Genomic DNA, 21,785 nt, shown 5'->3' with positions numbered 1-21,785 from the left:
AATCATGTATACCACCTGTCTCCTGTCATAATAAAAGAAAGTGTTGCCACGTACACAGGATATGTCAACCTGGACTTTGGGGTAGACGTGAGGTAGTGGGTTCGTGACAATCCGTGATGGGCACGGAGTGACCCAGGCGTCCAGCCGCGTCTCTGTCAGCCGTGACAGGTAGAGAGGTGGCTCAGTTAGGCTGTCATCGCTCCCCCTGGCCTCTCCCGTGGTGCCGAGCTGCCGGCTGCCTGTTGGTGGCAACGTTGGGATTTCGTGGGAGCCGCAGACTGTAATCAGTCATTATGTCAGCAGCGCCCCCAGGAGCCCCGCTCCGGCTCATTCAGCCAAATAATAAGCAGCCGATAACTGTGATGGCGCGCAGGCAGGGGCCCCGCAGGGTGAGGAGCTGGAAAAGGGGGCCTTTTCCACTCGCCCTTGTACACAGAGCTATCACCTTCAGTCAAGGGCTGGAGCAGGCTTTCATAGACCCCCAGCAGCCTCTCTTCTCACGGTCAGAGGGCCACACGCTCTTCTGGCTGGGGCTAGCATGGAACGTGTGTCTGTGTGGCTTGCTCTGTCTCTGTCTGTCTGTTCACGTCTCCAGGTTTTCTGATTAATTAAATATTTCTTTACAGATCTGTAGGAATGATGTTGAGGTGTTATGGATCAGGAGGATTAAACCACAATAAACAACCCCTACTTTAGGTTGACACAGTCGTGTAGAAGCTTAGATTTCCTGGTATTCCCTACATTGGATAAACCTGATGATGGTTTCACCTGAAAATATGATCTGCCTTTCAAAGTTGTAACAGACCCTATTTGTTCACCAAATATTTAAGTGTTTGCCAAAAAATGCAATATTAAATCTGTATATCAAGTGGTAGCTTTCCGCCATCATTCTTAAACCAGACGATGGCTTCGTTCCGAATGGCACCGTATTCCCTATATAGTGCACTACTATTGACTGACCAGTGCTCACCCGCAAGGTCCAAGGATGGCCATGGGGCTGAGGGAAAATTGTGCAGTTTTATAAAGATAATTTCCTGTTTTATTTATATATATATATATTTTTTTTAATGATGTGTTTATATGCTATCTGGGGAGCCTGACCTCCGGGGGATCCCCCCGAGTTTTGGGGGTGTGTGGTACTCCAGTGGCTGACTGTTGAAACGTGTATTGAATAAGATATCCCCCCTCCACTGCCCTCCCCTAGATTTTTGTCATTCCATAACAAGGTCCACAGTCTCCCATTGTCCCTCTAGCATTCCTCTGCTCAGTAGTATTGACTGGTTCTGCTGGGTGACTGGTGCCATATTACATCCGTTTATCATCGGTACGACAGAGCGCTCTGAACGTCCCGTCCTCTTCACCAGACGTTTGACAGCCACATCCGTTCAACAAGGCTCACTCCGTCTGCCTTGTCCATAACTAGTGGCTATGCACAGCCTACATATAGACACATCACATCCTACACATCACATCCGTAGTACAGAGCAAGATCTCAGCAGGATTTCTTCCAGCTGTAACAATGGATGGAGGGTTAGATTTGTATTTAGCTTTCATCACTTTTATTTAGGTGCTATGCGTTGGAGGTGGTTCGGTGAACCATGTTTAATTAAGTGACGAGTAACCTTGGCTGAGACCTGAAGACTTGAGCTGATACCTAGGCTTTACCTTAACCGGCGAACAGCCATCTGCTTGCACTGTGGTAATTCGTTAACTTGCAACTGATGTCACAGGCATGCAGTCAGATCTGGGCTGGGCTGCCTAGTTATTCACAGGCCATGGTCTCATAAGGAGGGGGGTACTAATTCAGTCAAGATGTACTGTTAACTTTCAGTGCTGTACATGCCAAATGGATGTCTACATATCAGCTCATATCTAGACCGATGAAAGAATTTATGAGCATGCTTATCATACTGGAGCAATGTGAGACTACGGTAGGTAGCTAGACTATGAGCTCAGGTTTGATCCTTCACAGTTAAACTCCCACCCTTAATGATTAATAGGCACTCGCAGTCAAGATATTGTTGCCGCAGTCTTTGTCTAAAATGGCAACCTTTTCACTATGTAGTACTTTTGACCAGAGGACATTGAGGGGATACGGAGCCATTTGGATAGAGCACAGTTTAAGTTGCTCTTAATCTGCCAGGGTCCTGTGGCTTTAACTTTAATGTGATATCAACCAGGATATTTCTGTGCCATTCCTGTGGCTTTAACTTTAATGTGATATCAACCAGGATATTTCTGTGCCATTCCTGTGGCTTTAACTTTAATGTGATATCAACCGGGATATTTCTGTGCCATTCCTGTGGCTACAACTCCCCCCAATGAACAGAATTGATTGAGATGAGAATCATAGATAACTTTTGCCCGGCACAAAGCAATCTAATTCGGGGAGGCACATTGCAACTAGTTTTTTTCTCTCTTTCAGCCCCTTGCAGTAAGGCATTTAAGCACCTCACTGTGGTGAATCTTTTTGTTGTTTTTGTATAGTTTGTGGTGGCGGTGCGCCTGGCGAGACCAAATGTCCACTTACTGGCTCCGCTGTCAGAGATGAGTCGATGTGAAAGGTTACGGTCTCTAATCTTGTTTATGTTTTTGGTGGTGGTAAGCCCTCGGAAAGCCAGCTTTGTGTCAAACACAGCTGGGTAGCCTCGTATAATTGCAACTGGGCAGAAATAATTGGAGCAGCAGCTTAAATGCAGCCACTACACCCAGGTCACTAACTGATTTCTATCTGCACAGCTTTCAGAACAAATGTGTCACACGATAAATTGTCATATTCTGCCAACTTTAATGGGGGGAAAAAATGGGAATATGGCAGTGCACATGTGCCAGTTGATGCGCTGCGATCAAGATAAACTGATGTGACGTTGGCTCACGGTACATAAACTAATAATGTAAGTCTGGCGCTCAAACTGAAATGTGGCATTTGAAATGCTGAAGGGGTCTAAATGGTGAGATGGCGAGCAAATTCTGTTGTATTAGTTACAAAAGCACTCTGCCAATTTATCAACCTGACATTTAATTTATAATAGTAACAGTGAGATTGGTGCATTTAACTAATTACAAAAGCATCCGGTCTTTCCATGACTGCCTAGCACAATCTGAAACTAGGCTTGAATTGATACTCATATTTAAAACAACTTTGTCCTCTCACCTGATGCTCTTGTCATCCCCACTCAATATAGAATCCCTTGACACGTGAACCGAGTATTCGGACCAATACATGCCTCAATACAACAGGCAGCCGCTTTCTCCTTCCCTAATAGGCCAAAACCTCCATCGGAAGAGTTGGCCACCTTTCTCCACCCACTGCTTGGCTTCAGATTGGCTCCTCGTGACCCTATAAAATTCATCATTAGCTACAAACGTACAGCCCCTCCGTCCAATGAATCCTCCATCCTGAAGTGGTCAATAACCTGGCCCTCCATCTAATCATTGGGAGTGTGGAATACGTGATGCCAATGCTCCTGCCCCGGGGAAGGCTTTTTTGCGCCGCGTTTAACTGATGACTTTGACTGTCTTGGTTGTGGGGGAAATGTGGATTGGAAAGATGGTCAAGAGCAGTTTTAATTGTACTGACACTAAAGGATGAAATTGAACAGGAAAGAAGTGCTTTTGGTAGAGAGAGAGAGCGAGAGAGAGAGAGAGAGAAATAATAATAATATTGTAACCTTCTCTCCATTGTCTGGTTGAATGCAAATTGAGCATCCGAATCGCACTTTAATTTTTAATAAAAGGGAAAAGCACACCGAATAAGAGAGCACCTCTCAGGCTCTCAACCATCATGTCCAATTAGAGCCTGTCTCTGAGAGGAGCCTGGACGTAGATTCAGCCTGGACTGTGGCCATACAACCACTTTATACACATTTTATGATGTTTGGATCTGTTTTGACAGATGACAAAGGTTGCCAACCGCAGGTCCCGTACCGTTGTCTCTCGTATGACAAAGGTGGCCAACCCTGGTCTTGAGGGGGCTGCAGTGTCCTGCTGGTTTTTCCTTCAAGGCTCTCTGCCCATCTGATTAACTGAAGCCATTATTTTAGCAGTGTCACCCCACCTGGGTGTCAAGAGATTGACTGGGTCCTTAATTGCTTTCAAGGCCTCCTGAGTAGGATTGTGGCTCCAACTCTATTGTGCAGGAGTTAGGTCTCCCCAAATAAAATGACTGGATTTCTTTGAACACAGATAACAGCGCTCAGCTTTCGTTTGCTTCCGTATGAACAGTACTTTCCCCGCTAGAACGTCACCCCGGCCATGAGATCTGAAGTCACACACCAACAGATGCAGAGAGTCCTCATGCATAAGAAACCCCTCTCCGACAGCCATCTGTCTCCCTCTGTCAGTTACCATGCGCCGTCAGTTTGTTTTTGTTAGCGCAGTGTACAATTTTAATGACATGCAAAACGCGGCATCCAATCTCATGGTCCTCACACCTCGTTCTGAAAAATCTCATTCCTCGACCTATCTTTGACCTGAGTAACAGGAGACAGAACAATCTCTACTGAGAGATCCATAACTCTGAGTAGGTCTGCCGCTGTTTAACTGTGCTATACTGTTACCCCACAAGACTGCTGGGTTGAATTCTGTTGCTGGGCTAAATTAAAAAGTTGAACCTCATTTGACCTTAAGCAAGAAACCCTAACAACAACAACAACAACCACAACAACCACCATCATAATGGATCAGTCTTACCTCTCCATGGTCTGACATTAAATTGAGGGGCTATTCTGTTGGCTGTGGAAGTGAGGAGGATTTGAAAAGGAAAGTGCACATTGACGTGAGTAAATTAGACAGACACTCATAAGCAATGTATAGACTTAGACAATTGTTGTCTGTTGTTTTGCTTGCAATCTGCTCAATTTGAAAAGTGGCCAATAGCGAGTGCTCGCAATCTGCTTCAAAGAATCCCAGTAACATTAGTATGCAGCCCCATGTTCCTCAGTCAAGCATAGAACCGCTACCCACAACACACTGCCTGCCATTATGATTGCTTCGGCCCTTTTTTTCAGCCTGAAATGACTGAATTCTTTATTTTTGTGACGGAATATCCCAGTTCATAGAAAATAAACTGCCCAAGTTTATCTGGAAAGCTATTGACGACTGGAATCATGACTCTGCTTGAGCAATTCATCACAATGACACCATCGGCAACGCTCAGAGAAGGTGATATCTGAGGACTTCTCATTTCGAAGATGCCAAACACTCTTTGGTTTTGTTGAGTTTTCATTTGAAACCCAAATGTTTACCACCAACACTGCTATTTACTCTCTCCTGCAAGCTTTAACGGTATTCCTCCCAGGCTAAACATTAGCAAGGGGCATCTAGCTACCCGATGAGGACACGGCCCTTATCTCTCCCTGCCCCTAACAAGAATTGAACACGTTTACCGAGGCACAATGTCACTTTACAGCAGTCGACTGTCAGTTCTTATCGCGTCAGCCACCGGCAGAGAATAATGCAACAGGGCTTCACCAAAACAGAGATGCCTATCACTCCATCCCTATTTTTTATTTATTTTTTATTATTATATACTTTTTTTAGTCTACATGTTTAATGTAAACTTGGCAACAGAAATGTGATTTGCTGGGTTGATAACCTGTGGATTTAGGGGTTACACATTCAGTGACCCCCCCCCCCGTAACCTTTATAGGTCTTAAACAGAATTATTGGCTGTTGTAGCAAACTGTTACAGGACCCATTTTCTGCACATACTGTCATCATGCCTTTTTTTAAGATGGATGGCTACAAGTGGTATAGGCCTTCTCAGTAAATCGTGTGCTTAAGTCCTTTCACAATCTCGGTTGTTTCTCGCATCACACCCAATTGACTTTTTCCAGGCACCGTTCAGAATGCCTCTTTGGGCAGTCCGTTTTATTCATTGATTGCTATGGGAGATCGTCCACTTGTATTTTTAGAAAAGGATCGATAATATCTTATAACTATCATTATCAAGGAATTCATATTCCAGCATAAACAAAACAACTGCACACTTTCTTGCCCAATAGTTTGTGAGTAGAACCAACATGATAGTTAGTCAATCAGTCAGTATTGAATGAATACATTGTTCACCCCCTGCTGAGCGTGGAATTCACATGGCCATGTTTTTGTGACTGTAATCCAGCCCTATTGAATCCCGGAATCAATTACATTTTTTTATTTTTTTAATCAGAAGTTCATTCTATTGTGCTTCTCCCCATGTAAAGCCAGCCATAGATGTATGCCTGGGCTGAGGGATGGCTGTCCAATTTTACGCATGGATGGCGGCTCTGCCTGCGTTGTCTGTGTTTTAAAAGCCTCTGTCAGATGTACGTTTAGGATGTATTGCTACGCGGCCCGTGTGTAATTTTTCCAGACATTGACCATTTCTGTCAAAGCCCACAATCCGCTTGTGCAGTGCTATGATTTGCGACGTGTGTGTGTGTGTGTGCTCGCAGGCGTGCAGGTAGGCACAGGCTCATACTCTCTACTGAAATAATTTTCCTGTTTTCCCCTCGTCATTATTCATTTTGGAGCTACTCAGAATTGAACTACCTCAAAGGTCAAAGGGCATATCTTGTGTTTTTGCTAATGGGAACTGAATACCAAACTGGGAAATGGGGGAGTTGTCGGATCAATTACGTCTGATACCTTTTTGTGTGGTTTTTTTTGTTGGGGGGGGGGACTTTTACACACTAGCTGCCTTGATACGAAAAGAAGTCTGTGATAAATCAAGAAGTTTATCCGTAGAAGTTAGGTGACTTGTTGTGTTATACTGTGTCGTATTAGGAAGTAGTTCATATGCCACTAACTAATGAAAGACAAAATAGCACTGATCATGGGTGGAGGAGAGACTTCCAATCAACTCCAATATGTAGTCCAGTATCTTTAAGACCCAATCCTTCTCTTCTTAATGTCCATTTTTCACCTGGACAGACCAATTTAACAGTATCACAGTGGGACCTAAACACTTGTCCACAATGTGATATAAAAGAGCGACATGTTCCCTTGTGTTATGACGTGTAGATCAATACAAGGTCAGGCTGCCCATTTACGATGTTGATACAGGTTCAGTCGTGTCTGTTTGTATCCCAAATGGCACCACATTCCCTATATAGTGAGCTACGCACTACTTTTGACCAGGGCCCACAGGCTCTGGTCAAAAGTAGTACACTATATAGGGAATATGGTGCCATTTGGGACACAATCTGCATGTAGTAGTACAGAAGGCGTTGACGTTGTTCATCACCTCGTGGAGAAATGGGCACCCTTTCTAACCTCCCTGTTACAGGGGTCCTGGGATATCTCGGCTGTCTTCCACAAAGCCTGAATGGGAGCATTGTGTGTGCCCGACCCCGCTCCTTACACATGGAAGCAGGACACTAGATGGGCCTTGCCAGTAACTCGATCCCCAGTTTTAATCAGATGCAGGTTTCTTTTGGAACCCATTCCCAATGCCAAAACACAGTTTTTGTGTCGATGTGTGTTGCAGTGCTTTTGTGCACATGTTGAGTTTCATGTCTGCATATTATTCCTCCCCGCCACCCACACAAGCAAAAAATAATATTACAAACAACTAAATGTCAATCGAAATGTTCAGAAATACGCCTTTACATATTTCTTGAAGTAAGTTATTTAGATAATTTTCCTTTGCAGTGGAATATTGGTATTTGCATTCAATAGTATTATACTCTAATACTCTGCATTAATCTTGATCACGTCTCCTTGCCCGACAATATAACCCTGCACTGCAAACGTGATGCAAAGTGCCGTTATTATGTGAGGGAGGAGAAAAGCGAAACGTCTGATTGTACATGCACACGATGCTGTAGCCCTTTGAAGGACCTCCAGTGTCAAGTCCCACTAACGTCACCCATACAATCTTCTCCTCTATTGACTTTTATGTTCCGCCGCAAGGTTGGTCATCCCATTGAGAGTATGTATGTATTCCAAAGAAAGAATAGCATCATTACCATAATGATATTCCATCTCAAAGATAAACACCCGTTCCCTTCCCCACACCTTGCCTCTCAAGCTTCGGTGAAGAGGGCAAAATTGTGGGGTTGACGCTAGTTCGCCTTGACACCCGCGAAGGCGGCCATCTTTGAAAGGTGTCTTCGACAAGGTGTTTTGCATGTTTACTGTAAATTGTGGGGTTGACGCTAATTCGCCTTGACGCGCACAAAGGTGGCCACTTTGAGTAGTATCTACTACAACAAGGGGTTTTACACATTGTGGGGTTGCCTCTGGTTTGCTTGACACGCACAAAGGTGGCCAGTTTTTGGAAATGTTTTCTGACTCACAAATTGTGGGGTTGACGCTTGTGCACCTTTGACGTATACATTTTCAAAAATATATCTTTAGCAAGAAGCCGTTTTACACACCAGATTTCCCACCCACCTACCTTCTCTCATTGTGTGAACGGAGCAGGGTTATGAGGAAGCCTCCTCCGCTCCTCGACGCTTTATCCAACATTCATATCATAGGACACACAGGGACAACCGTCTGCTTGCACACTCAATACACACAGAGACAAACACGTCAGTAACACACATCTCGCATAGTTCAAGGTTCTGCCATTCACTAATAAGGCCATTAAGGACGCAAGCATGTGGGAGACTACAGCAGAGGATCTAAAAAGGCTGGAGGTGTTATTTGAACATACGCCCGTCTCCACCTCCACTCAATGTCATGCAGATGGAGAGAGAGTTAGGGAGAGGACAGAGACAGAAGACTCAGCAGAAGACGCAGGGGGAGATTTGAGAGGTTGACATTGGAGAGGAAGGACGATAGGAAGATGCAGAGGGAGGATGGCGAGAAGGACGGATAGGGATGGAGAGAGGGAGAACGATAAGATTATGCAGAAGAAGGGAGTGAGATGGAGTGAGTGAGGAGCAGAGAAAGTGAAAACAAGGTTGCAGTAAGGGAGGCATAAAAATACATTCTATCTGCACGTTCTCTGGTCTGGGTTGCCAACAACCGCAGTCAATTGTTATCAGTTACCCTGCATTTAATTTGACCCTTGGGTCCAGATGTTGCCTATGCATAGTGTGTGTCTGCCCTGCTTCCCCATTCACGCCTAATGATAGCCTCTGCTAACACCCCTAGACTGTCTCAGCACATAATGTTTGACCTGCTGAGAATTACTGGAATAATATGTGCCATGTGTTATCTACCTGTAGGTTAAAACAAAGCTCTCATTTACTTGAATAATCAAGTGTGTTATCAAATTTGTTTGTTCACATACACACACATTCATGAAGGTCTAGGCCCACCTCTTGTTTTCAGGAATTGCATGCCTGTCGTTATATAGGCTACAATGAGAAATGCAACTCAGTTTGCAGACTCGTTTTTGGAAACCTTGAAGTTTGTATGAATAAATGGCAAGTTTTATTAGATTTGATGGACAAAACTACCACGGCGTCTCGACTCCATAGTATGGATACACAATGTCAATTGAGCACTTTGTGTGGTATCCACTCTCTCCAAGCTGGTCCTGTTCATAACCAGGACACTTCAATCACAATGCATTTTCTCTACATTAACCTTGTCCATATAGCCTCTGGCTGTGTTTCTGGCCTGTAACAACCCATGAGTTGAGAGACTAGGATCAGCCGTTACCGCGTTTTGTCGCTAATGTGTTGCTTGTAACGCCACACTAGAAACGCGTGTGTTTGTTTGTGTGTCGGTCGGGCGACAGTGGCTTAGTGAGCCCTGTCCTGTGACTTCCCGTCCTCTCTCTCGCTCTCAGCACATTCTCCACTCAGCTGACAAAGTAAGCCGCTCTTTGATGAGCTCCGGGGACCACGACTGCCTCGCCTTTTGTGTACGACACAGGCCGTCACCCTGCATTAGTCAGCCATTAGTCAATTGTTCGCAGTGGTGGAAAAAGTACTCCGTTGTCATATTTGAGTAAAGATCTTAGAAAATGACTGGAGTACAAGTCTCCCAGTACAATCCTACTTGAGAAACAGTCTAAAAGTATTTGGTTTTAAATATACTTAAGTATCAAAAGTAAAAGGTGTAGAAAACCATTTCAAATTCCTTATTAAGCAAACCAGATGTTTGTATTTGAACTATAGCCAGGGTTACGCTCCAACACTCAGACATCATTTATATACAAAGCTTGTGTTTCGTGAGTCCACAAGATCAGAGGCAGTAGAGATGACCTAAGCGTTCAAAATGTAACGAGTACTTTTGGGAAAATGTATGGAGTAAAACTATTTAAGTAAAAATACTTGAAAGTACTACTTATGTACTTTACCCCACAGGTTGTTAGTCATTCGTCATGCGTTAGCCATTAGCCACTAGTCAGTCATTAGTCTGTAAACGTGTGCTTTTTCTAGTTTTTCTTTTTAGCAGAAGGTATATGGGCCTGTTAGGAGTGTTGATGTGATAACCCTTCGATTAGGCTATGTGTCCCTAGTGCTGTAAAACCTAGATTGAAGCAGCTATAGTTGGCTGTATGAATGGAAGGTAAACTCTGGATAGTCCGCTAAAAGCTAGATAAAAGCACTTACAGCAGAATATATGAATTGTTTCGGTATAGTGCACTAAATGCCTGTGAGTGGACTTGGGTTTCGCAGCACACAGTATAGACTAACCTTTTATGTGTGTTGCATTGTGAAGACTTTAAGGTCCACTATCTCGGGTTGTACAATAGCTGTTACCTTGGATGCAATCACGGTATGACTCAAACCTGAGGCCACACTCGATGTCTGTTCATTTGCTGATACAAATGCACTGAAACTGATCTGACAACAAATGGTAGACTTTTTTGAAAGAAAGTGACGTTTCAGTTAAGGAAGGTTTCTTTGGTTGACGTTGATTTGAACCTTGAGGAACCTAGATGGAAAGCGGCTTTTAAGTTTCTCCTTAGTTCGGTATTCTCAACTAAAATGTTGCTTTCCTGGATAGGTTACTCTTTAGTCAGCACGACATTTGATATAAATGTGTATACTCCTGTGAAGTCTCCCCACAGTAATACAACAGTGTCTCAGACACCTGTAAGTGCCTCATGAAAGGCACATTTGTCTCTGTTTCACAACCCTTTGAAGAGGTTTTAGAAGCTCCTATCCCTGGTCGCCGCCACCACTTCTGCCCCGATGAAAGTAGTGGAAGAAATCCAATATCTGGCTGTGAAAACACGTCAATGTGTAGCTCAGACAGAGAAGGATAAGAAAACGAGAGGGTAAAGTGTTCTTACGAAGAACAAAACAGAAACATTGGTATAAAGATCCATTTAAATCTGCATTTGGAGCGTCAATATCACTTGTGTGCTGGAGTTTATTTCCATGATTTGTACACAGTTGTTCTCCATGACCACTAAGCGTGCAAGTTAAACCATTTTCAATTGAGATGTTCACTCCAATGTGAACATAATGCTTTGTAAATTCGGCTAGTTTCCACTGTGCAAAACTCTTGCTTGGGGGGATTGGTGCAATATGGCTGGTGCAAAAGGTTCTTCAAACCCCAATGGACCTTCAAATAACTGACAGATGCTATGTCTGTCTGACCACCAGCCTGGTTCTCCAGATATTGACATATGGTGTCTGCCAATCTAACAACAACCTCCGATTTGGATTGGACTTAATGAATAATGTACGCGATGAAACACAAGCGTTACTGGTGAGGAAATAACATTGGGCCAGACGATGTGTAGACTGTTTAGACCAGCGGTTCCCAAACTAGGGTTCGCAACCCCATGTGGGGTTGCAACCGGAGATTTTAATTATTATTTAAAAATATATATAAATATATATATTTTATTTGATATATATCTTGTCTTTATCTCAAAATCATTGTAATGTGGTTAACCTTAAACATCTAAATGAAAATGATTCAAAACCACTGGGAATTTGGAACTGGGAACTCAAATCTCCAACTTCCGATTTCAGTGTGTTCAAGACAACTGGGAACTCTGGGGGGGATGACCTTTCAGAAATCATTTTGAAAGGTCATCCAACTCTGCATTCCAACTCTGGAACTCAGGCCTCTCTTGTATTTTTCCGAGTTCCCAGTTGTCTTGAAAGCACCGTAAAACCAAATATCGATCCAAGTTGGAGGTGACCACAGAGAAATGTGCACAGTTGACCATGCCCCCTGACTTTGAGAAGCGCCGATGCGACATGCATCAAACACACCCATCTCATTAGTGGTGGTGAGAAGATACATTGTCAGACTAATTTGCAGTTGGCCGTCATTGACTGTCATAGCCCCACATTTAAAAATATGTGATGATGAATGAAGACAATCAGAATACTGTTAAAAATGTTTTGCAATTGACTGCCACAGCCCCAAATAAAGTTAGCATTGGCTGTTAATTACATAGTTTTTTTTCACATGTTTGGGGTCTTGAGAATTTTCAGATGTGGACGAAAGGTTTTGGAAACCTTGGTCTTGACGGTAATTTGTAGTACAGAGTGTCCGTGTCATCGGTACAACATGTTGATATTAAAATGAAGCGAATCAAACGGAAGTGTGATTCTAGTGAGTGTTGTTGCTATGAACTTTTCAGAATGGTTCATTTTTAAAACCAACACTGTGACAGCTGTTAACATGCTACATTGATTGGTCCGAGCAGGTATTTTCTATACATTCTCAAAGCTATAGCATGAGTAATATAACAGGTCAAAGATGCCAGTTTGGTAATGCAGACTAAAACAAGGCATGAGAGAACTGCATTACTGCAATGTAGTACTTCCATGAGGTTGTAGTATTGCTTTGATGATGTAGGCTAGGATACAATCTTGAATATATTTGGTCAGATGAGACCATACAATCAGTCTACACTTCTGTTCAAGCAAATTGGAGTGAAATTGCGTTTATCATTTGGTTATTGCTTATTCAACCCCTCGTTTGATTTCGGATTTAACCCTTTGTATCATTTACTATTCCTATCCAGATGTGTGGACCTCAGCTGCCGTCTGCATACATTTAGTGTTTGCGATGTGGATGACATTCCATCAAGATAATTTTTAAGGGAATGCATTTCACAGCTCCTTTTGCTGCCACAAACAATAGCATCATTCCAGGGAGAGGATGACAACGCATGTTTTGGCCCGTGCTGGTCTCACACACACACAAAGAAACCATGGGAGTGTGTATTCTAAAATAAATTTAAAAAAATCAATTACACACATTTCTGTAGAATTAATTATAGGGGAGTTGTTGTAAATCATATTAATTCAGCTGTAATTAAACTCAGCCTCTTCACCTCTGAAGCCTTTTCAAAAGGTGAAAAGAAAGAGAGTGCAGAGGGAAGGAAAGATCGAAAGAGAGAATGACGGGGAAGAGAAATGGAACGAGCAAAACAAAGGGATGAAGAGGGAAAGCAAATGCGAGAGACTGATTGATAGAAAGACAGAGAGAGAAAATGGAGCAAGAGGGTGGTGTGTGTGTGTGTGTGTGTGTGTGTGTGTGTGTATATTCATTCAGCAAAAAAAGGTAAATGGTGGAAAGAAAAAGCGGTCATCAAAATGCTGATGTCGTATGGGGATATTTACTGCAGAGTGTTAATGCAGTTTAAATCAGGCTCTTTGTCCGGCGGCCATCAGAAGGGCCCTGTTGGGTCCTAATAAATCAGCCATTAAACGCTGATGTGACCTGAATAGCGCTTCATACATATATAATCAACACATCGCCAATACAGAGTGCACCCAGACCACTTGAAACATTTATGAGGATGCTGCTAAATAACTTCTAATGGGCAAGTGAAGATGCACCAACAGTTCATTAATATGCAGCTAAAATATACATGCAAATGATCATGTGTGTAATCATAAGTTGTAATGATGCCATTTTCAAAATGATTCTAATCCATATCCCTGTCATCGTCATGGATTAAATCGATTCATTGTGTTGTGAATATCGTTTATTTATTTATTTTGCTCATCAGTCATTTTGGATTCTAACCGGTTTCTTTCTCTCTGTTCTAGGATGGGATATATGGTTCTAGACTCTGAGATGTGATGTACTGGATTTGTAAGGAGCTTTGACAAGAGAAGAATCACTCCCAGGTATGTGACAAGTCAATCCACTTCCTCGTCAGATCAAACAGTTGCGATAAGACAATTCTCTTCACTGTTTTCTCAAATTCAATCCCAAAAACAGATAGTCATGAACGCTTGATTCAAAAAAAACTTTTTTTTAAAAATTGGCTTGCTATCAAGTTACCCTCTTCAAGTGATTCAACCGACCTTGCAGAAATTCCAAATAGTTTCCTTTGAAAGCATGAATAAAGATGAAATACACATGCAGTCTTCTACACAGTATTCTGATGACGAGCATTCATTGGGTCCAATTTCACTTGTTTCCTTGTGTGCGATTTGATGAGTTGATGGTTATGGAAATGATCTATGATAGGTGCTCATTAACATATGCAAAACTACAGGACAGCCCTGGTAAGCAATGCCCCCTTGGCAATGGGAGAGTCTTCTGGTTGATAACCACGCACATCCAACAAGCATGTTTGGATTGCGCTTCCTGATGCAAATTATGTTTTCGGCGTAATCATGCAAAAGTGCAGCTGGCTTCCATTTTGCTGTGCATCGAGTCTCTACCCGCCCCACGCCAACCCCCCAAAAAACCTCTCCACCCATACCTTATGCTTGTCTTCCCCCCTCCCCCATTACTGCAGGCTGTGCGTTTTTCAGTAAACGCCACCCCCTCCTTGTTTACGTTTGCTTCTCGTTCCTCTGCCCCCCGGGTTGTTTCTTCTGTTTGCCACTCTAAGCGATTGAGGCGAAGATATCGCCGGCTCATCTGAAAAAAATGATTATCCAGGTCACCTGACATATCATCCGTTGTTGATGAAGTGACTTAATCGTAAGCCGTGGGATACGGTGGGCGGAAATATGTTCTCAACAGCGGTTTATAAATTCAGCAAGAGGTGGCATTTCACCTTTTTTGAATAACTCCACACGGAATCGCACCAGGAGGTTTTGCAAGTTACAGTACATGGCACCCCGGCAGTCGAAAGGATTTGAATGGCATTTCCTCCTCAGACAGGTTTTTCAGAAAACAGTGCAGGCGTTTCTGCTAAGAGTAATCTGAGTGATAACCTGTTTTAATGTACAATAAATATGCATTAATGTCACAGCCAGTCCTTTCTTCTGCACAGTATGAAAATAAGTAAGGGCAGGAGTCAAATCTACTTGGCATATTAGTCGTGAGATGTCAATGAAGCTTTTGAGTAACATAGGAGAACAGTGGGGTGTTTTATTGAGTTGCACCTCACAGCCTCAGTTCGTCGGGACTTGGACTCTACAAGGTGTCAAACATTCCACAGGGATGCTGGCCCATGTTGACGGCAATGCTTCCCACAGTTGTGTCAAGTTGGCTGGATGTCCTTTGGGTGGTGGACCATTCTTGATACACACAGGAAACTGTTCAGCGTGAAAAACACAGCGGCGTTGCAGTTCTTGACACACTCAAACCTGTGCGCCTGTCACCTACTACCATACCCTGTTCAAAAGCACTTACATCTTTTCTCTTGTCCATGTCCCAATTCTCTCAAGGCTTAAAAATCATTCTTTAACCTGTCTCTTTCCCTTCATCTACACTGGTTTAACAAGTGACCTTAAGGGTTCATAGCTTTTACGTGGATTCACCTGGTCAGTCTGTCATGGAAAGAGCACGTGTTCCTAATGTTTTGTACACTCGGTGTATGTTGTATGGAAGGGCTTATGTTTGGATTGTATCTTAAAGCTAGCACATGTGTAATGGATGTTATCCTTGTACAGTGGGAATCTCAATTGTATTTCCTTGATTCCTTGCGTTCCTCCCCTCAGATATTTTCCTCCAATACCTTTTGAGGAGGAGGCTAGGACAGAGGGCATGAGGAAACAATTAAATACAACTGAGATGCACCCATATTTTTATATTTAAATCTCTGGGACTTCAACTCCCCTGCTCTCTTCTCAGATCTATTGTAATGGCAGGAGCCTGCTGCTAGCATAAAGGACTGTAGGAGTGTATCTCACAAATGAACTACTATATTAGTTTTGACAGGTGTCAAAGGAACTTATATCCTTGTATTACTACTTTCATTCCAAAACATCTTAACTCCCGACCTTCATTTGATGCACCTTATATTGCTTAATGTGCGGTCACTTTGATTTAAGTCCAATCTGGCGGAAGGAGACATGATCGCCTAGGAGAGTGAGGTAGATACCATGCCGCGGGAACATGGAGGGGAGCCTTTGACTAGTCACCTCATACACCTTTCCCAGCATGCTTTGCATACCCATCTAGGTTACCATAGTGACGACAGTGTAAGTTCTATTTGACCACAAAGGGTTCTGATCACATGCACTCCGAGGTTTTGGTTTTGTTATCTTAAAGCAGTGCCATTTGTTTTGTTAGTTTGGCTCGACAGCCATGTTGTCTAGGTCTCACTGAATGACGCAGAGTAGTTTGAATGGAGCGACGTCTGCAACGTCCTCAAATTTGAATTCAACCTGAGGACGGTTTACTTAACAGGTCTTCTGGTGCTTTGGCTAACAAAATTACCAAACGCCTCAAATGAGGAACATGTTGGTGTTCGACATAAATGTGTGAAAAGCCACAAGTCGTTTGATGCACTTTTGATATCTGTAGTGGTGAATTTTTTTACATGTGGCACCACGACACTGTGAAATATATTTGCCCAGGCATGTTTACGGTCACCTCTGCCCCAGCAGGTGGAGAGGTCCTCGCAGGGTGTGATACGCCCCCCCATTGCTTGTTTCTGTGCAGAAATGTCACGACCCCATGATACAAATTAGAATTGTCTGAAATTATATGCATGGGCATATTTTTTGTAGAATTCGGCTTTTGTGAAAAATAATCAAAATACTATTAATTTAATAGAAGAATTTCTCAACATACTCAACTAATAGAAGGTGTATTCTTTGATTTAATTTTGTTAAGAAAGACCTGACCCCTTTTTGTCTTTATCACATTGCCTACATCCCAAATGGTATCCTATTCACTACATCGTGTACTTAGATATCCTTTAACCTGTCTCCTCCCCTTCATCTACACTGATTTTGAAGTGGATTTAATGAATGACATCAGTAAGGGATCATAGCCTTCACCTGTATTCACCTGGTCAGTCTATCATGGAAAGAGCAGGTGTTCCTAGTGTTTTTTGTATACTCAGCCTATATGGAATAGGGTTCCATTTCGGAACCACCCCATATCTTAATGTAGAGAATGTGTACATGCCTTGTCCTTGCTTCAATTCATTTTGTTGTCCTTTCTTATGCTCTAGTTGTACCACACTGCATTCAACCTCTCCTTCACCCACATCTATCTCTCGCTCTTTCACCATCTTCCTTTTTTTCCCTGTACACCCCCCCCACCCCCCTCTCTCTCCCTCCCTCTTTTTTTCTGTCTCTTTCTGAAACATCTCCCCCGTCCCTCTCTCCCCCGGTCATGCTTGCTCAGCTCTTAGCCTGGCTGTGTCTGAGTGTCTACCTATGTCCCCCCGGCCTGCATATGCATACCGTGCTGTTTGCCTCGCTGCTGCTGCTAAGACAAGGGAATCACAGCTCCTTTCCCTCACCAGCTTACATAACCAACTCATACAGCATGGATGGTTTGTGGCCCATCGGTGGCACATTGTCAGGGGGGGGATTATCATCATAACGATGGAGCGTAATGTGGTGAGACCTCGGCTAATTTCACGGTATGGACCAAATTGATTGAATCCAAGCCAATAATAACAATGTACACTCATTGCAAAATCTTGGACATTAATATGGAGTTGGTCATTCCTTTGCTATAACAACCTCCACTCTTCTGGGAAGGCTTTCCACTAGATGTTGGAACATTGCTGCAGGGACTTGCTTCCATTCAGCCACGAGCATTAGTGAGTTTGGGCACTGATGTTGGACGATTAGACCTGGCTCGCAGTCGGCGTTCCAATCATCCCAAAGGTGTTCGATGGGGTTGAGGTCAGAGCTCTGTGTAGGCCAGTCAAGTTCTTCCACACCGATCTCGACACACCATTTCTGTATGGACCTCGCTTTGTGCACGGAGCATTGTCATACTGAAACAGGAAAGGGCCTTCCACAAAGTTGTCTAGAATATCATTGTATGCTGTAGCGTTAAGATTTCCCTTCACTGGAACTAAGGGGCTTAGCCCCAACCATGAAAAACAGCCCCATACCATTATTTATCCTCAACCAAACTTTACAGTTGGCACTATGCATTGGGACAGGTGGCGTTCTGGCTTCCACCAAACCCAGATTAGTCCATGGGACTGCCAGATGGTGAAGCGTGATTCATCACTCCGGAGAATGCGTTTCCACTGCTACAGAGTCCAGTAGTGGTGAGCTTTACACCATTCCAGTCGATGCTTGGCATTGCACATGGTGATCTTAGGCTTGTGTGCGGCTGCTCAGCCATGGAAACCCATTTCATGAAGCTCCCGACGAACAGTTATTGTGCTGACATTGCTTCAAGAGGCAGTTTGGAACTCTGTAGTGAGTGTTGGCAGAATATTTTTACGCACAACGCACTTCAGCACTCGGCGGTCCCATTCTGTGAGCTTGTGTGGCCTACCACTTCGCGGCTGAGCCGTTGTTGCTCCTAGACGTTTCCACTTCACAATAACAGCACTTGCAGTTGACCGGAGGAGCTCTAGCAAGGCAGACATTTTACAAGCTGACTTGTTGAAAAGGTGGCATCCTATGACAGTGCATTCTACTGCCAGTGTTTTTGTCTATGGAGATTGCATGACTCTAATCGATTTTATACACTTGTCAGCAATGGGTGTGGCTTAAATAGCCAAATCCACTTTTTTTAAGGGGTGTCTACATACATTTATATAGCGTATATCACCTGTTTGAAAGAAAATGCATGGGACCTTCATGGTTGAATCATGAATTGATTTTCTCTGAGACGAACTGGAATGGAGTCATCAGAGTGGTGATGACTGGGGGGTGTTCAAGAAGGGTTGACTACCCCCCTCTGTCACACGCTGCATCCTCAATCCCAGAGGACTGTGCAGTGCGCAGAAGGTTCCACTTGGCTTGATTGGTCGGCCCGGAAGCCGCACCCCCTGCCATGTCGCCTCCGACGCATGACGACTAGGGAAGGAGGGAACACATTGGCAAAGTGAAGTCGGATTAAGGCCATGGGGGGGGGGCTTGCGATAGACAAACTTCCTGTCCAAGTTGACTTGTACATCAATCTACAGAAACAGGGGATCCTGCCCTTTCTGGCAACTTACTATTATGGCGAAAGGGGATATTATATTGTGACTTACAGTAGGCCTATTTCTGGGGGCCTCTCCCTAAATGCAGATCCTAGATCATGTATTCTAATGTAAACTAACAGCTAGAATGTGTTGATGCAGATTAAAGGGAACCGCCAGTCATTCCACAGGGCCTGTTGGATATCGTATGATATGACTGAGGATTCTCAACCAGCACCACCCTGTGGTTTATACTGTTTTCATATACTGTAAGTTCATACCGACTACCATTGAGAAGCTACAAAAATGTAAGCAGATATTGAAGAATGGCAGGCGGTATGAGTCGTTCTGGCTCGGACATGGCTTCTTAATTACGGGGTATTGGAAACTCATACATCAGAGTATGTTGCAAAGATATACGGTTAGCTGGAAAGAGTCCCCTATAGTACCTCATTTTCCAGTGTAATTGATGGATTTCACCTACAGAGATTTAGACGACTCTTAGGAGATTTTGCATTTCTCCTTTTTCGTGGTCACAAATGCCTTTCAGTGCTCCTTCTAAAGCTTCGACTAGGTGCGAGAGCAGTCACTGAGCAGTTTCTGTTTGAAGTGTTTGAAGCCGGCTTACTGGGAGTGATGATCATTTGAGGACATTACGGGGAGGAGTGGAGCAGATTACAGTTGGGCTTTTTATAGAGGGATCACTTAATCTTGTCCTTTTTAGCTCACTCATTAGTTCCTTCTTCTCCCAAGGCGATGCTCACCAAATGCTCGCAAAACCCTCCTTCCTGTTGGATGGCAGACCGTTAAACTGTCGGTTAACCAAATGGGACTTCCTCTGCCGCCTCCTCACCGACCGCCACTTTGGCTCAAGGGGCTTTTAGTGTGGTCGTAGTCAGTCTCGCTCTGGAAAGGTATGCAAAGGGCTGTATAGGAGTGAAAGAGTCAAGGCACACGCCCTCCTATGTTGTCAGGCAGGTTGTCGCTGAGATCGTCATATTTTTTTTTCCCGTCCCTTCCCTTCCCTCAGGCTCACACCTGTGAAATGAGGTGTCCCTTTGTGCCCGTCTGGAGAAAATAAACAACTCCGTGACTGAGAACTCAGAGTAGTGGCTGCATAACAACCAGTGCACACGGGGAGGTAATTGGAAGTTGACAAATGGGAAGGGCTGCGTTTTGAGGGGCAGGTTTCTCCGGTCTCCTCACTGGTCCAATTTGGGCATGGGGTACAGTGGAAATAATACCAGTATCAACATGGGGACATTAAAACTTCTTAACTGTGACATGTGGAAGCAGCAAAACGCATGTGAGTGAAGAAAGAAAAATGGACCCCATCTAGAAAGCAAAGCGGCACCATCTTGTCAGTCATAGCCTAACCAAACCCTGCTCGCAGAATGATTCAGGACCACTTTGATTAGGCCAAATATCGTACCTTTTCTGTGTTTTTTCTGGAGACTAAGCCCCAGCCTGGCGTATAGGGGGCCCTCTCAGATCCGATGGAACGAGTCTGCCCTGTAACGAGTGGCTCTAAACCGTGGACAGACACAGAACTCCGCCGCAATCTGTTTCAGCCAGTCCTGCGATTTATTTACCGCCGCGGCCCTCGCAATAAAGCCCCGAATTTATGGCATACTTTTTAATTAGAAATAATGTCTTGTAGAGTTTATGTGATTTACGGCTTAATCAATATATAGACTGTGGCAGGACCGGATGACGGACGACACTTGACAGCTCGCGGAGTATCCTAACTTAACACTTTGTGTTTCAGAGAAATATGTTGTTTGCAGGGTAAGGAAAGTATATTCTTTCTTTCTTTCTGTCCTTTTCTCCCTCTCTCTCTCTCTCTCTCTCTCTCTCTCTCCCTCTCTCTCTCTCTCTCTCTCCCTCGTCTCTCGACAATCCACCAACATTTTCGAACGGATCGTCATTTCCTCCAGATTGAATCAGGCTCCCTTGTCACTCTGTATTTACCCAAGCAATTATTTTACCACGGTGAGCCCCACTTTGCTGGTTGTCACTGTTGCATATGTTTACATCGTAGGAAAGCTGGAGGTTGGTTTTAGTGAATATGAACTGACAGATCAAGAGAGGAATGAAACTCAAGTGGGTATTCTATGAATCTCTCCCTCTCTGTAAGCTCAGGAAGAGGGGGTAACTATCAATTGGAACTGTTTAGATTCAATGGCTTTTGGTTTTTAAGTCATTTTTCTTCTTCTTCTAATTTCACACAATACATATAGTTTGACTCATTAAACACAAGAAAATAGGCAGTTGCTTTTAGAATGTGCTAGAAGTAGAATGCCACATGACCCACCCTCACCTAAAGTTATTTGGACAAAAGGGTAACCATAGTTAATGTTTGTCCAAGCTAAATTCGTTGCTAAGTCTACCAACATTGCATTAGTATGTTTAGATGACATATTATCATTACATTACATTAGTATGTTTAGATGACATATTCTCATTACACTACATTAGTATGTTTAGATTACATATTATCATTACATTACATTAGTATGTTTAGATGACATATTCTCATTACACTACATTAGTATGTTTAGATTACATATTATCATTACACTACATTAGTATGTTTAGATGACATATTATCATTACATTAGTATGT

At 43.5% G+C, this 21,785-nt stretch overlaps 1 protein-coding gene across 11 annotated transcripts in view; it reads left to right on the top strand.

The window, feature by feature from the left end:
• The window catches only part of LOC112232768 (adhesion G protein-coupled receptor L3-like), a 328,717-nt gene that overhangs the window by 17,068 nt on the left and 289,864 nt on the right, over positions 1-21,785 (top strand). For all 11 annotated transcript variants that reach the window (XM_042298323.1, XM_042298322.1, XM_042298314.1 and 8 more), the window contains exon 2: positions 13,914-13,994. The gene's annotated coding sequence lies outside the window, so the exon portion shown is untranslated. The remainder of the gene's footprint in view (positions 1-13,913; positions 13,995-21,785) is intronic.

The sequence above is a fragment of the Oncorhynchus tshawytscha genome, linkage group LG15, assembly GCF_018296145.1.
Source record: "Oncorhynchus tshawytscha isolate Ot180627B linkage group LG15, Otsh_v2.0, whole genome shotgun sequence".
NCBI lineage: Eukaryota > Metazoa > Chordata > Actinopteri > Salmoniformes > Salmonidae > Oncorhynchus > Oncorhynchus tshawytscha.
This window is presented reverse-complemented; position numbering and strand designations above follow the sequence as displayed.